This window comes from Nuphar pumila, chromosome 13 (genome assembly GCF_984573655.1).
Source record: "Nuphar pumila chromosome 13, dmNupPumi1.hap1.1, whole genome shotgun sequence".
Taxonomy (NCBI): domain Eukaryota; kingdom Viridiplantae; phylum Streptophyta; class Magnoliopsida; order Nymphaeales; family Nymphaeaceae; genus Nuphar; species Nuphar pumila.
Genome location: NC_143261.1, coordinates 10866390 through 10882376, shown reverse-complemented (window position 1 = coordinate 10882376; position 15987 = coordinate 10866390).

Below are 15987 nucleotides of genomic sequence, written 5' to 3'. Positions count from 1 at the left end.
GAGGCTAATATGAATGGTTCATATGTTCCAAACCTGGATTTATGATTCACTTCCACAATGCTTGAAGCTTTGTCGAGTCTTGTTGCAGTTGGATCAAACCAATGACACTTGAATAAAGTTACCCTGTTATTTATGCCTAAGTAAGTCAACTCCATTATTTCATCTATAACACCGTAGTAATCATGTTCATTTTCACCGTAGCTGCTACCCTTGACACACACACCACTATTTATCATTGATTTGTTTATACTGTAATCTTTTGTATGGAATCGATAACCATTTACGATGTACCCGTTGTATCATTGCACAACTTTGGTCGGACCATTTTCTAAATCACATATTCCTTGATCTTTAACATCACCATGGCGGACCTACGCACAGACATAAACAATGATTGTGATCACGATCAATTAAGTAACTTAGTGTTGTTTATAAGTACAAAATTTATGTTAGCTTCTTTACCAACTGTTTCAACCACTCCACAAACTTAGTTTCATGTTCTTTTTGTACTTCTGCATCAGTGAGATGTGAAACTTCTCTTTGCAACTTTAGATCAAATCGTCTGCAAACCACAAATACCTATATTACTGAGCCATGTATCCATATATAGAACATAAAAGGATTTATAATTGTGTTGCATCTACATATACTTACTCGATGTATGGATCGATCGCTGAGCAATTAAAAAGAATATAGATGTGTGTTGCATCTTGCTCTCGATCTGTCAATAGCCTTGATCGGCAACTACCAAATGCATGCCCAAGTGGTTGAAATATCGACAGCTTGTCAGCTACAGTTACTTGTTCTCTATCATCGTTACGGGGCGGACATGTGTAACGTGTTGGAATATGAGGTTCGAAGTACATAGATGAGAAATTTGAAATCTCTTCTAAAGTGTACGTCTCACAAATAGAGCCTTTTACTCTTGCTTTATTACGAACCTTTTTTTTTAGGTCGAACATGCATCTGACAAGAATATACATTTCAAATTTTAAATATCTATCATTAAAAAGACAAATATAAAAAAACATATACCTTTCAAATGGGTACATCCATCGATATTGCACAGGGCCACCAACCCTTAGTTCATATGGCAGATGTATGATCAAATGTTCCATAACATCGAAAAATGCTGGCGAAAATATCTTTTCTAGCAGACAAACAGTGGTGATGACAGAGTCCTCGAGATTCTTTATATCTGATACTACGACCTCCGATGCGCACAATGTTCTGAAAAATCCGCTCAACTCAGACAATACCCCCCATATAGGTTTGTCTAACATATCATGGAATGCTAGAGGTATCAATCGTTGCATAAAGATATGACAATCATGGCTCTTCAACCCATATAACTGTCCATCGTCAATCTTCACAGCCCGAGCAATGTTAGAGACATATCCATCTGAAAATCTCAGTTGTCTCAACCATTGACATATATGTTTTATTTGATCAGGTCCGAGCACGTACTTTGCCTTTGGTTTCTGTACTTTGCCATTATACTCTTTGAGTTCCAATTCTGGTCTTTTACATATTAATTTTAAATCCATACGGGCCTTCGGATTATCCTTCGTTTTTCCTTTAGCATTCATTACTGTATTGAACACATTATCAAACACATTTTTCTCCACATGCATCACATCCAAATTATGTCGTATCAATAGGGTCGGCCAATACGGTAGTTCCCAAAAAATAGATTTCTTCATCCAATTGTGATCCTTCCCAAATCCACGGAAGGGTGTAGGACATCGGGCATCTGTTAATACATCTGGAAAATATCGCAATCTTTTAGAATCTCTATGTCAGACAATCTTGAGGATGGACCTTCTGTTTCAGTTGTGCCCGCTTTAAACGCATTCTTTTGTCGTCGGAATGGATGGTCGCTGGGTAGAAATCAACGATGGCACTCAAACCAGCAAGGCTTCCTTCCATGCCTTAATCTAAAAGCTTTGGAATCCTCCATGCAGTACGGACAAGCCAACCTCCCATGTGTGCTCCAACCAGATAGCATACCATATGCAGGGAAGTCACTGATTGTTCATAGAACAGCAGCCTTTATGTTGAAATTTTGTTTTTTGTGGGCATCATACGTGGTAACACCGTCATCCCACAGTACTTTTAGTTCATCAATTAATGGCCTTAGATATACATCAAGATTTTGGCCAGGTGAGGTCGGACCAGGGATCAACACAGACAAGAAAAGATTTAGACGTTTCATACAAAAGCTTGGTGGAAGGTTGTATAGAGTTACAAATACTGGCCAGCATGAGTATGGAGTTGATCTACCCCCAAATGGATTAAATCCATCTGTACATAGACCGAGTCTAACATTTCGCACTTTCATTGCGAAGTTCTGATGAGTACGATCAAAGTGCTTCCAAGCTTCAGCGTCAACAAGATGCGTGATCTTGTTTTCATCATGTCGAACTTTATTTGCATGCCATCTCATGTGTTTAGTTGTCATTGAAGACATATACAATTGCTGCAATCTAGGAGTGATAGGAAAGTAGCGGAGCGACTTGTATGAAACTTCCTTTGATCTCGTGCTACCATTGCCTCTTGTCTTTGGCTTGAACCGAGGATGCCCACATGACGGGCATGATATGTTGTTTTCCTGCTCCTTGAAATACAACATGCAGTGATTTGGACAAGCATCAATATTTTTGTAACCCATACCTAGAGCGTTGACCATAACTTTCGCACGATAGAAATTTTGTGGCAATTTCTCATCTTTGGGCAACATACTCTTCACAATCATGCACAAACGGTCAAAACATGATTGACTCAAATTATACTCGGACTTCAAATTCATTAGTTGAAGAACTGCAGACAAGATAGTGTGACTCTCACAACCGTTCCAAAGTGGCTCATCAGCATCTCTAAGTAAATCATAAAATCTACTAGCTGCATCGTTTGGTGATTCTTCATCTACGGCAGTTCTTACATCACTAGAACTCATAGCAGAACTCAGTTCTGTTCCTGCGGCATCAAATATCAAATCCGTATATGGATTATCGTGCACCACATTCACCCGTGCATCAAAATCGTTTCTAAATTCTTCTCCATGAAACATCCAGTTCTGATAATCACTCACAAAACCCTTCCTGTATAGGTGATGTCTAACGCTATGAGGTTCTACAAATCGATTATTCTTACAAATCTTGCAGGGAAACCTAATCTGACCTGTGGGATCCACTGTACTGACACTTGCCGTTGCAAATTCAATAAAATTGTCAACACCATCCATATATTCATGCGATAACTCATTGTCCACTATCCTACGGTACATTCATTCATGGTTTGCAGTCATTTTTTTATGATGTTACGAATAATAGTCTAATGAATTAAAAGAGAACAATCAGAATGCTACGATGAAGAACATATCAAATTTATCATGCAATATATGATGTCATACAATAACAATAATTTTGATGTATGTATTGATAACTTAATATTTTCATGTGCAAACTATTAATGACACGATACAATCATTTGAAACATGCTTTCATTATACAATTTCACATGGAAGTCATAATCAAATTGAAAGTTATATGCAAGCATGGATACAATTACATCAAACATTGTAATACATTGTAATCATTCATATCAAACAAATGGCAAACATGTACCTGCAGAAAACACACTTCAATATCTCACTAACTACTACCATGCCTAGCATGGACTCCGTACTCCAAAAATAAGAACACTTCAATATTCATACATTAAAATCATGCTCAAAATGATCTCCGAACTCCAACGAAGCAACCCTAAATATCAACAACTAAGTGAGTGTGTAAACAATAAAGTGTTATATCTAATAAATTAAATAACATGTGATACGCTTGCATCACTTACTCACCACAGGTATTTACCCGATTTGCATTATTTTTTATACTTACTTACCACAGGTGGCTGAGCACGAGCTGGTTCCGTTGAAAAATCTGCACAAAAAAACACTGTTTTAAAATGAAGTCACCACGGAAAAAAAAAACTGTTCTGGCAAGGGGTCGACTCCCCTGCTGTTCCGGCAGGGGGTCGACCCCCTTACGGAACATAGGGGTTAACCCCCTTACGAAACGTAGGGAGTTAACTGACCCCCTGTTCGGGCATGGGGTCGACCCCCAGCCTTTCCGCCAGTGAGTCGACCCCCTGCCGAAACAGGGGGGGTCGCCCCCCTGCCTAAGCAGGAAAGGCTTGACCCCCTGCCTGTTACGGCAGGTGGTTAAACCCCCTGCCGGAAAGGCAGGGGGTTAACCCCCTGCCCGGGTCGACCCCCTGCCGGAAAGGCAGGGGGTTAACCCCCTACCGGAAAACGCAGGGGGTTAACCCCCTGTCGGAAAACGCAGGGGGTTAACCCCCTGCGTTTCCGGCAGGGGGGTCAACCCCCGGCCGGAACAGCAGGGGGTTAACCCCCTGACTTTCCGGCAGGGGGTCGACCCCATGCGTTTCCGGCAGGGGGTCGACCCCTGCCGGAAAATGCGGGGGGGGGGGGGGGGGGTCCTTTACCTTTCTCCGGGCGGCGGGGCCGGTGGACGGTGGGACCGGCGAACGGCGGGAGTGGGACCGGCGAACGGCGGGAGCAGCGAAAGAAGAAAAGGAAAAACTGTCTGGGATTAGGGTTAGTCGAAACTTAGTGACGACTTAGCGATGGATTTAATCCGTCGCTAAGCCCACGTAAATCAAATTTACGAAACCAGCGACGGACGATACGCCGTCGCCAAGTCTGTCGCTACTTAGCGACGGACTAAAGTTTGTCGCAAGAGTCGTCGGTAAATCATGCGAACGTAACGACAAAATAGTATGTCGCAAAATCCGTCGCAAAATAGCGACGGACTGGACGACGGACTATATTCCGTCGCTGGTTTTGTATGCTTCATGGATTATAACAACGGATGTTTTTCGCTCGTTAATCTGTCGCTAACTAGCGACGGAAATATTCTGTCGCTACCGTCCGTCGCTAACAACGTGTTTTCTTGTAGTGGGGTTGGGTTTACCGGGACAAAACCCTGTAGGCTCAAGGTATGGTGACAAATAAGAAAACTCGATTAAGATCTGGGTCTGGACCCAAAGGTCCAATTAATACATGGATACGGGTATAGTTTATGAAATTTTATACCACACCCAGTTTCGATTAAGACCCACAGTTTTTCAATGTAAAAATGATAAAAAAAATATTATTTTACCTGGTCTGGGTCTGGTTCACGTAGTTCTTATTTGGTCTGGGTCTGGTTTCTCTTATAGTAGACACGATTAGACTTAGGTCCGGACCCCATACCATAGCCAAAAATTTGGTCCAAGTCTGGTTTAACCTGGTTTTGAACCAAACCCAATCCGTTGCGACCCCTAATTATATCCATCCGACTATATTCTGACTTGTGCGAGGAATAGCTGTTAAGACCAAAGACCTACCGTCATATATGAGTCACCCATCATCCGCTGTATTGGATCCCTGGCCATCGGGCTTCGGGTGCCCAGCCCGAATCTGGTTGGGCTCATGTACAAACTGCATATAGAGCCCGACAAGTCCAACCCATGAATTGGGTCTGGCTTAAAGGGCCTGGCCCGACCCGAGACCGATTATAACTGAGTCGAATACATGATAGTGGAGCCCTCTTTCCACGCCGCCACGGTACAACCCACAAAACACCAAACGGTTTGAATTCAAATGCCAATATCCGATCGTTGGAGCCGTTGAAAAGAAAGGTACAAGAAAGAAAGAAGACAAAAAGAGACGGAACAGAGGAAGTTAGGGTTTTGTGTGTGCTATGGCGGTCCTCGGTTGCAGGGTGGCAATGGCGATCCACAGAGGGCACGGTTTCCCCTGAAGCCTCTTGCAGGAAAGCTGCCGTTGTGGGCAGGTATCCTCCCGCTCAGCCTGTTCTCCGACACGTCGATCTCCCTCAGGTTCCCCAGACCCATCACCTTCCTCGGTATCCTCCCGCTCAACCCGTTCCTGGACAGGTCGATCGCAACCAGCTCCCTCGCGTCCCCCAGATATTCCGGGATCATCCCCACCAGCCCGTTTCCAGAAAGCTCTAGAACCTGCAGCCGGCTCATGTTGCCGATGGACGGTGGGATCGTCCCCCCAAGAGGGTTTCCAGAGAGGACCAGCTTCTCGATCATGTCCGTCGTCCCCAGGTTCCCGATCTCGGCGTCGATCTGGCCGGAGAACCGGTTATCCGAGACGTCGATCGAGTTGAACCGCCCCAGCGGGTCGGCGAACGACTTCCGGAAGACGGCGTCCAGCTTTCCGGCGAGGCTGTTCGACCGGAGGTCGAGGTCCATCAGCAACGAGAGGTTGCGGAAGGACTCCGGGATCGACGAGCGGAAGGAGTTGCGCGAGAGGTTGAGGAGCGCCAGGTTGCTCATGTTCCCGATCCAATCCGGCAGCTCGCCGTCCAATCGGTTGCTCGAGAGATCGAGCGTCGAGACGGAGGACGACGACAGCCACGCCGGCATCTGGCCTGAGAGCCCGGTTCCGGCCAGGAGCAGACGGAAGAGCCCGAGTCGAGCGACCCACTCGGGGATCGCCCGTAGCCCGAGAGGGTTGTACGATAGATCGAGCGTCTGGAGCGCCGCGAGCTCCGATAGCTCCGGGGGAATGGGACCGGCGAGCCAGTTCCTCGACAGATCCAGCGTCTGGAGGCCCGTCAGATTGCCGAGGCTCGCCGGAATATGCCCCTCGAAGCGGTTGTTGGAGAGGTAGAGTTCGGACAGCGCGCTGGCGCGGCCGAGCGCCTCCGGGAGCGCGCCGGAGAGGCGATTATTCTCGAGGATGAGGCGCTCGAGCTTCTGCAGCGAGCCTATGGATTTCGGCAACTGGCCGGAGAGTCGGTTCTCCGATAACCGTAAGAACCGGAGCTCGGTCAGGCCGGAAATAGACGACGGGAGGCTCCCGGTCAGCCGGTTGCCATTGAGATAGACGAGACTCAGCCTGGAGAGGAAACCAATTTCCGGCGGGATTCCTCCCGCGAGCCGATTGTCTGACAGGTCCAGGTATGCCAGGGCCGTCATATCGCCTATTTCCGGTGGGATTCCGCCGGAGAGGTTGTTCCGATGGAGGTCGAGCTTCGTCACGGAGGCCAGATTGCCGAAGCTCGCCGGGATCCCGCCGGAAAGGAGGTTTTCCGAGAAGTCCAGCTCGGTGAGATTGCGGAGGTCGCCGACCGCCGGCGGGATCTTGCCGGCCAACCGGTTGGAGCCCAGGTAGAGTTGTCGGAGCCGTACGAGCCGGCCGATTGAGTCGGGGATCGAACCGGTCAGGCGGTTGGCGCCGAGGCTGAGGAAAGTGAGCCGGGTGAGATCGCCGAGTCGGGGTGGGATGGGCCCGGCGAGGTCCTTGAGGTCGCTGAGGTCGAGGCGAGCCAGGTGGACGAGGTGGGCAATGGCCGGGGAGATGGTGCCGGACATGGAGGTGTCGAGGATGAAGTCGTCGCCGGAGACGAGTCCAGGGCGTGCGAGTCCCACCACGCGTCCGGCGCGGTCACAGGAGACGCCCTCCCACGACTCGCAGCAGTCGGTAGATGGGTCCCACGTCCCGAGCAGATTGGACGGGTCCGATACGATCCCGGACTTGAAGCCCAACAGGGCCTCCTTGTCCCCCACATTGCATGATGCTGCTGCTGCTGCTGCTAACAGGAGGGGTTGGACAAGCCACAGCAGGAGCAGGAGCAGGAGGAGAGAGAGTGGTGCTGGTGCTCCGACCATGGTTGGCTAGAGAGAGAGAGCGAAGGTTTGGGTTTAGGATTGGTGGTGGTGGTGATGGTATAAGAAGAGTGGAGGTATTTAATCATAAAGGGTTTAGGGGAGTCATGATATAGTTTGGAGGAGGGAATGAGAAAAAGGATGAGAACGCATGGACTACTTTTTCTCCAGCTTTGGACAGTCATTAGTGTTCCCACTCATTCCCATCAAGTGCGGTTGTCGATGAAGTCAAGATGAGAAGTCGGACTGAACCTTGACTTATATGGGTATGGGCCTATTGGAGTTTAATTTTTCCAAGGGTGAAGTCATGCGACTTATATGGGTATGGGCCTATTGGAGTTTGAACCTGCTCAAGTTTCTAGTGGTGCTATGCTTTTGCTTCCTAGTGCTTAAAGCAGAGATATGCAGCTAGTTCACGTCACCTTGTGTTGGGACGTTGCAGGTTCAAAACCCAATGCTATAGTTAGGAGTCTTCTGCCTAAGTGCAAAAAAATAAACAAATAAAAGCTGGAGTTTTTCATGGTGAGTTCCTCGTCCACCAGAGCAACAAGGGAAATAATTGGATGGTTAGGTTAACCAAGGAGTCTTCGGTTCAAACCTCATGGTGTTATCCCCACGGCAAATCAGGTTATACCGTATATCTACTAACCTTTCAACGGTTATGATCAATCCCCACTTGAGAACCGTCAGAATGGTGGTGGCCCACATCTCCATCAAGCGAGATGCGTGGCGGGATTATATGAAAAAGTTGTTTTAGATGAGAGGCATTATTCCAAAAGGAAACAAAGTTTGTTAAACTTCCAATCCATGAATGCAAAGTCTTGTCATACTCGGGATATGGAGGACGTTGAAACTCCAAACTTAGACAGCAGCAGCAGCAAGCGTTTTGAATATTTTGCTATTATTATAAGGCGAGAAATTCACAAGATAATATTTTCTTTGAAAATGTTGAGATAAGTTGAAAATATCAGCCATTTTTTCATGGGATGGGTTTTTTAGTGTATTTTGCTGTTTTCCAATTTTTATTTGGTTGTGTTTTAGTTTTTAAAATTATATATATTGAGTTTTCTTTTCTACTTTCCCCAAAAGAAAAAGATACCATCACTACAAATAGATTCTCTTGGCAATTAAGTTGGACACTTGATCGTGTGTGGTTTGTTGTTTTTTCAGGGCTTTTTACTTTAATACATATTTGTCAGCTCACTTAGGTTAGGTATAAAATTTACCCTTAGTTTTAGTTTCCTTATAATTAAGGGTGATCTCGAGCACCTGCTTCCACCTAATAGAAGCTTTAGATTTATCTAAATTTTCAAACTTTTTTTTGTTGATCAGGCTCTATAGATATGATTTACAAGCATTATTTAGTAAAAAAAAATAATGGTACAGTTGTATAACTGATAGGGGTCTGCCAAACCCCCAGCTTGTCTTTCGAAAAAAAGTGTTTGGAACATGTTATTATAGCATCATACATGTAGGTTTTTTAAGACTTTTAGAAATCAACGGCTTACAATGTATCAAAATTTCATGACTTACAAAACTCTTATTTTTATGTCCAAAAAACATGATTCCTATCAAATAAGTTATGTTGAGTACATCTATAAAGTCTGATTCAGCAGATGCAACCTACAACTGTGATTTCTAGTATGTGAGAGTAGGTGCTCTCGGAGCACCTAGCCTTGCCCATTGTCTTCCTTTGGTTTTTAACATTATGAAATTTCACATTTACAAGGTCAGAGTTGGGTGTACTCTCTAATGGGCCAAATAATTCTAGTAGGGGTGTCAATAGGTTGGGTTTGGTTCTAACCCAGTTGAAACCAGACTTGGATCAGATTTTTGGGTATGGTATTGGGTCTAATCGGGTTCACTATAGGAAAAACCATATCTAGACACGAAAAGAATTACATGAACCAAACTCGGACCATACTCGAGTAAACCATATTTTTTATCATTTTTACATTGAAAATTTGCAGGTCTTAATCGGAACTCGGGTCGGGTCCGGGTCTGGTATAAAAATTCACAAACTATACTCGGGCCCATGTATTAATCGGATCTTCGGGTTTGAGCCCGGGTCTTAATCAGGTCTTCTTATTTATCACCATACCCGAACCCTATAGGATTTGATTCGGGTCGGGCCCGTGTAAACCAGGCCCGTTGACACCCCTAGGTTAAGTTAGGTTCTACCAATCGATGCATGATCCATGATGAAAGGTTTTCCTTGACATAAACATAAAAAAAAAAATGGCGAGAGAGGGGAAACATGAGCTAGGAGCCACCAGTATGAAGTCTGAAGTTGCGGCCTTTTATCATGTCAATTACAATAAATAAAAAACAACCATGAACTCAATATACAAACAAGAACAAGCAAGAGAAAGAGAGCATCTCATGACGCAAATTCACAAGTGGACAAGCATAATAAAGACTGCACCAAAGTCACGCTTCAAATTTTTCAAAGAGAGGATTTCCGGTTAGGTTAAAAGTTTGAAAAGTTTTCACATGGGAGAGTAGACTGGTTGTCCTTGTTTCTCATTTTCCCATTTATTTACAGGAAGAACTGCCACTGACTGAATATGGGAAACCATGATGGGCATTCTCCGGACTCCGGTTCAGATCCATCATGCCTGACTAGAAAATATAGCTGAGTCATGGTTTTTAATTTAATTTATTAAAATTAATAATAAACATATATTTTAAAATACAAAAACTTTTGTGTATATTCAGTTGAAATGAAAATTTTATAAAAGAAGAAAAAGAAAAAAAATGACTAGGCTGACTGAGCTGAGTTTAGTCCTTAACCAAGTCATGCTGTTTTTTGACAAGGTTAGATAGAACAACAACGGGTTGAGGAAACCCTGGTCATATTGCATCAATGACACCAAACCAGCATAACTGCATATTTTGGAGTACAATGAAATTCCAGCAAGAGAAGTGGTGCACCCAAATTTCAGATAAGTCAAGGTCGGCGAGAGTCCAAGTAGCAGGGAGCCATAGTCATTGCCCAACATGGTGCCATAATCCTTGCCTAGTTGCCCGCCCTCAAGATCAGCACCTACTTGCATAGCCAGTAATAACGCAGACAAAATCACATTTTATGTAACTGAGGTTGAGGGTTCAAGTCCCTCCTTCCGCTTCTCCATCCCCTTCGTCGTTTCGCTGTGACTGACGCGTAGGTGGCGAGTAGAGCTTGAACAAAAAGTGAAAGGATGTTGATGAGAAGGCCTACGAGCTACAAGTGACGAATCTTCGTCGAGCCTACCGTGTGCTATGCAAGCCACATTCAAAGATGGTTGAGCGTAGGCAAGGGAGTGACGCGTCTTAGGAAAACATCGCATTGTGTTTGTTCGTTGTTCATTTTTTTTATAGTCCAAAGTCACTATAAAATGAAAGTGAGCCTTCTCTTTGATCAGTTATGTTCAACCCCCATTGCACATCTCATGTAAATCAAAGGAACTCAAATTATGAGAAAATCATTACGTTACGCCACTCCTACCAAAATTACACTATAAAATCTAGAATAATGGAAAATCAAGGAAAATAATGCATAAACTCAAGAAAAACAATAATTTTCATTCATCAACTCTCTACCCCCCCCCCCCCCCCTTAGAAATCTCTATATTGAGTATTTATAGGAAAACACGAAAAACCCTTGCTCTACTTTGGATATGAGATAGATCCATTACATAAAAAGATTCAATTAAAAAAACAACAAATAAAAACCTAAACTAAATTGGATCCAAATGGATCTTTATGGACCCAGGTCTTGTGCTTCACTCTTGCATCATTCTCTCTGAGTTAGAGAAGACTTGCCCTCAAGTCTGAATCTTGCTTGTTCTTCTTCCCGTTGTGTTCTATCTGCAGAAAATAATGAACCATTCGGACCTCTAAACATCATAGATTCGCTAATTCTGGTGCGATCCGATCTGGAGATCATTCAAGAAAATGCATAATGAAGAATTGATCGTCTAATGGTTGGTGTAGCATGTAACCAAATGGATCTACATGTAGAACATCAATCAAGCTAGAAAAATCCATCTTAAAATGCACTTGGATCCAAATAAAATCAACCGGATAAAAGTGAATAATAGCAGGTCCATGGTCAAATGGATAGGTTATATTGGGAATGTGGGTTGGCTTCAAAAAGTGTCTATGTTGGACTGAGTTAAATGAGATTGGGAAGGAAATTGTATCTAAAATGGATTTTGGGGATTCATTTGAGGTTAAATCTGTTGGTTTAAGATGATGGGCTTGGTGATGATCTGGTTGGATCGCGACCGGATCGGGAACATACTTATTCGTCGAATCCAGAATGGGATGGGTCAGGTATTGGATCGAGCTTTTAGGATAAAAGGTTTGGTTAAGACTCGATCCATACATTAATTTATGTTGGGTTTGGTTTTGACCCAGGCCAACTTGAAATTAGACCTTCATCTAGGTCTGATTAGGTATGTTTTGTGTTTGGGTATTCATATCATGACTAAAAACAGGTGGTGAGACCCAACTAGGTGGACCTCGATAACAGGTCCACCCAACATGGAACTAGTAGACTAGGGCCCAAAATCGATGTGTTTTGGGTTATATTCGGGCCTAGAATGCCTAAGAACCAACCTGAATCCCATTTATGGGGACTGGTTCCCCCAGTAGTTCCAATGGGTGGGACTCCACCCATGTTGGGAAACGTCAGGTGAAGTTCCTTACCCGCACCTCGATCCCCCACTGTCGTTGTTGGCGGAGGGGTCATGTTGTCGGCAGGTGGAGGAGTTTGCATAACCAAATATGTGAACTTTTTATAATTGAAACATATAATAACTACACAAATATTTTGCTAAATTTGTATATATAGTATGAATTGTACGAAGAGTCAATGATCCTCCGAAATAGTTGTTCTGCAAACGTAGATAGCCAACATATATCAATAGATGTGTTGCATGAGGATGACATAGAATTGATGTTATTTAGTGGTGATATTTACTTAATTGCTCACAAATCTAAAGAAAAAGTTGTTGCTTGCGAAGTTAAACAAGCATTTGTAAGTGGATTTACAAGAAAAAGTTGATAAATAGAATGATGAGAATCTTGTGCAGAATGTGCATATATTTCAAGCACTATCTATTTATCTCAGTCCTTTGTTGAGCATATAACTGTGACAAACAATGATTGATATTGATGTTTCAAACATTCAACTCAGGCACGCAGAGGGCATGCAGTTTCCAAAATTGATTAGGGATATAGATGTTTGACGTGTAGGCAATGAAGAACTTTCGCAAATAATTGATCTTCTACATTATCAGAAAATCACTGTAGACAATATAAAACCACGTGGGCAAACTAGTATCAAAGATCTTCATCGCAATAATGTGGATAACATCCAACCTTGACAAAGCTAAGTATAAGTTGTCAGACTTTGTAATTTATACTTGAGATGTAGGTGTGATGATGGATGTGATATTTTTATGGTTAATCTTGAAAGTTATAAATATATGAATATTGAATGCATTAAAACAAAGGAAGCACTAGATACGATAAATTTTGATTTATTTTATGCTATAAAATAATTAATTAGTGGTACCAGCAATGACATAGATAGTGGAGAATCGAATGACATCGATGATGATGATGATGATGATTTTGTGTTTGTTGAGTCAGACATAGAAATGATAAGAGAGAACCAAGACATTGATGACATTGGACAAATAAGGGCAGTTGAAAATGATATACAAATGGCAATTGAAAAGTCAAACCCTTGGTTTGTTGTATAAGATATATGACCTGTCGCCTATCGTCGTCTGATAGAGGGCCAGTGGATGGCAATGGTGGGCGTGGGACTCCACCCATGTTGGAAAACGTCAAGTGGAGTTCCCCACCCGCGTAAAAAGCCCACTAACCCCCTATCATTGGCGGTCGAGGGGGTTGTGCCACCGGCAAGTGGAGTGTAATACCCAAGGATTTTTTAATATCTATTTGAGATTTTTACATAAGATTACGTAAGTTCAAATCTAACAAACTAAACCAAATATCCAGTCCAAACCAAGTATGGAGCGACACAGACACTATAGGATTGATTTGTATGAGATTCAGATTGACCAGGAATCCAAAAAACTCGTCTAATGAAGTGAGTAATGTTCGTAGTGGGTTGGATCAAGATCCAGAGAACCTAAAGTTTAAAGGGGCAACTACGAAAGATTTTTGGCTTTGCAGGGTGCATAGAAGGATTTTGGATTAGAGGGGCAATCCCACAACTGCAGCCATTGTCGTGTTACCTCCGGGCCTTATGGGCTCCGGTAACGACAGTCACTTTCACTGTTGACTCACCAAGTTTCACCCCCTCTCCCGCTCTACTCTCTTTCTCTCTCTACTCTCTCTCCCCTCTCTCTCTCTCTCTCTCTCTCTCTCTCTCTCTCTCTCTATATATATATATATATATATATATATATATATATATATATATATATATATATATATATATATATATCTCTAATCTTCCCTTCTCTCTCTTCTTCACATGTTCCTCTCTCCTTCCTTACCTTCACTCTCTCTCAATCTTCCTCCCTCTTATTCTCTCTCTTCTCCTTCCTCTCGCCTATGTTCCTCTCTTTCATGGGGTCAAATCACCCACCACTGTCGGATCACCTGTTGGCAGAGAGCACCAAACCATAATTGAGGCCCCCTTTTCATCGACCACCACTTGTCCAACCGAAACCCCTCCCATCGAGGTCCCCTACCTACTGAGGTCATCCATGCCAACCAAGCTTTCCACCTCCGCTAGGGCTTCTACCCAGCCGGCCACCGTTTGTCGACTGCCACCTCCTTGCCATCGTTCGTCGAACCATCACCACCAGCCCTAACTATCGGTCGTCACTCAAGCCAACAGAGCCCCCACTACTGGGGTTGCTTTCCAGTCAAAGCCACCCTTTGCAGATCACCACCCTACCGGTCGAGGCCATCCCTACTATCGGCCACCTAAGCTCCAACCGACCACCACTCTCTCTCTACTCGTCTGCTCTCTCTCTCCCTTCCTACGATCCGTATATGGAGGAGGAGAAGAAAGGGAGAGGAAGAGAAAAGAGAAGAAAGGAAGAAGAGGAGGAAAGAAGAAAAAGTAAAAGGAAAGAAAAAGTAAAAAGAAAGAAATGGGCTGCTACAGCGCGCACCACTAGGTCGGGTGGGCCTCGTTGATGCCGACAACTGATCTCTCCCATAGTCACAGTTACCTTGGGATTCATGCACTACATTGGGATTCATGCATGTTGCCTCAAGAATCATGCCATTGCCATATACACATGTGTGGCCTCGTGAGCTGCATCGCACTTGCCTTGTGTCACCTTTGATCGCTCACATGGTCGATGCACCACCAAAGTTCATGCTGAGTTCAAAAAACTTCTTGAAACAAAGGACACAACTATAAAGGTATGGTTCTTTAGTTCCTTACTGCATCTTTAGGACAACCGTGAAGAAATAGGGTAAGTTTTGCCCTGAATTTCGGTGAGCTATGTAGACCATGAAAGAAGCATCTTGGGGTTTGTAATATATAATTGTTTTATTAAACTAACCAGAATTGAGTTTTTGACAGACGATAGATGATAATTAGAGAACCGGGTAATCCAGAATGTTAGAAGTGTTCTGTTTTGTAGGATGATTCTTAAAAATTAAAAGATAAAATCAAATTGGAAACTGTGTATTTTGCAGGTTAGACGAGTAAAAGTATATGTTTGTTTGTGCGTTAGTACATATATCACAATGACATATGTATGGATGAAAGATTGTACGTGTATGCAAGTAAAGCATATGCATAGGAGTATATAATATGATGTGTTTATGCAATTATGTTATACACATAAGATTGGGGTGACTTGCGTTTAACTGATTATCAATACACGATATATGCATATCTATCATAAAATATATGTAAAAGTTTGATGTGATATATATGTATGTATATGTGGCATACGTACTATTGTTTGATATGTTTGCATGTGTATGCCAGTGTTGCATGCGTGTGAATGTTTGATAGGTTTGCATGTGTATGCCAGTATAGCAAACGTATGATTGTTAAGGTAATATGTCTCTATACAAGTTTGACATATATATAAATGAGTGTTAAGATAGGTATATATACAATTGTGCATACAAAAAAATATATGTCGATATGAACTGTATGTATACAATTATGTCATACGTACGAATGTATAATTGAGTATCAATATGTGACATGTACATATGCAAGTGTGCCATATATATAAATATTTATGCATTATTTGGCGTGCATATACAATTAAGGCATGCATGTAAATG